The sequence below is a fragment of the Arachis ipaensis genome, chromosome B02 (genome assembly GCF_000816755.2).
Source record: "Arachis ipaensis cultivar K30076 chromosome B02, Araip1.1, whole genome shotgun sequence".
Taxonomy (NCBI): domain Eukaryota; kingdom Viridiplantae; phylum Streptophyta; class Magnoliopsida; order Fabales; family Fabaceae; genus Arachis; species Arachis ipaensis.
In genome coordinates, this window is record NC_029786.2 from 68,347,964 (window position 1) to 68,349,894 (window position 1,931).

At 31.9% G+C, this 1,931-nt stretch overlaps 1 pseudogene; it reads right to left on the reverse strand.

Annotated features, from left to right (window-relative positions):
• LOC107625408 overlaps nucleotides 1-1,931 on the reverse strand; it is a 39,895-nt pseudogene that overhangs the window by 33,524 nt on the left and 4,440 nt on the right.

The following is a 1,931-nucleotide window of genomic DNA, read 5'->3' on the forward strand; positions in this document are numbered from 1 at the left end:
TTATTAAGATAAAAAATTAAAAATTTATATTAATAGTAACTTTAGGTTTGGATTGATAAAATTATTTTTACTTTTCACAAGTATCTATGCATTTATCGAAATTGAGTTTATCGAAATTGAGTTTTGAAAGAAAAATTTCCAACAGTAGTAGCAATTTTGTTTGATAAATTAAACTAAAAATAATTGTCAAGCAACACTAATTATATTTAGTAAAATAATTTTAAAATTTAAAATTATCAAAATAGACCTAATTAAGGTGAAAAATTTGACATGAATAATTAATTAAACAAATCTAAATATTTAATAATATATTAGTTATATTAGACTTTTGTAATTTTTGATAAACATAATTAACTTAAAAAAAATACCTTTTCAATAACTTTCAAAAGTATATATTTCTAAATTTTCAAAACTACATACAAACACATGATCTTCTTCATTTATATAAAATGAAGTGTCTGTACTTTTAAAAAGCAGAGTATATATTCATTTTGGTCCTAAAAAAATTTCAAATAAAATATTTTAGTCCCTAACTAAAATTAATTACTAAATTGATTCTTAATAATTAATTTCGTCAGTCACTTAGGTTCTTGCCTCCGTCAACTCTAACGGAAGATAAAATGGTCCCTGAAAACTCTAACATGGGACAAAATAATCACTGACAACTCTAACAAGGGACAAAATGATCCCTGACCCCTCTATTCGAAAACGACACTATTCTTCCCCAATTTTTATCATATCTCGCATAACCCTAACATTCATACTCTCCTTCTTCACCTTCACATTCTTCTTTTCCATCTTTCCTTTCCTCCTCTTTAGCTCCAAGATTAAGCCATGGTGTAATTGTCACACGTGTGGCACCTACCTCAACATGTCATGAACCACACACTTCTTAAATCTTTGTGACTGGTACATCTACCTCCTCTGCACTTCACCCACCAAAAGCATCCACTTTCATGTCTTTGATAACATCACCTCCAACCCCGACAATGTCCACAACATCCTCAAGACCAAGTTTCACAACTACTCTAAAGGCACGCCTTTCACCACTCTCTGGCAAGCAATATAGATTGTTGGACATTAGAACATCATGAGAAGATTCTCCTTCGACATCATATGCAAATTCTCATTTGAAATAGACACCGAGTGCTTCATTCCTTCTTTCCCAAAGTCCAAGTTGGCAGACAGTTTCGACCTCGCATCCAAGCTATTACAACGAGCAATGTCGCCGTTGCCGCTCATATGAAAACTAAAGCGATTACTGAACATTGGTTCGGAGAAGAAGTTGAAGAAAGTGATGGGAGTGGTGGACAATGTGGTCATGGAGATGTTAGGGCAGAGGAGGAGGGAGATGGCAACGATGACGACGAGTTTTAATAAATCAGACTTGCTGTCTAGATTCATGGGATTCATCGAAGACGACAACTAGTTGAAAGACATAAGCATTAGTTTTCTGAATATAAATTGATTGAGAATAAGTTGAGGATTTTTTTTCTTGTGGACATTAAATTTATAAAGTCTGCATTGTGTAGTTTGAAGTTACAGTGTTAAACTGTTAGTGTTATGCGAGATATGATGAAAATTGGGAGAGAATAGTATCGTTTCCGAAATAGTGCTGTAATTGAAAAATAATTAATATTATGTTAATTTGCTATGTGAAAAATTATAAAATCTATGTGATACATAGATATCAAATAGCAAGGCTGCTGAAATTAAAATAAATCTTACCAATGGTTGCACCAAGAACAAAGGACCACCAAAATCTCCAGCCCAGTGGCCATCATGTGCTTGAATAGAGGAATAGAAAGTGAGAGCCCTTCTCATTGTTGTAATCATTACTCCTGCAATTAGAATAGTTAATTAAAATCTAAATCCATCTAAATAAAAATGTTTACCTAATTTAATTCAAATTAAAAACGAATTAAAATTAT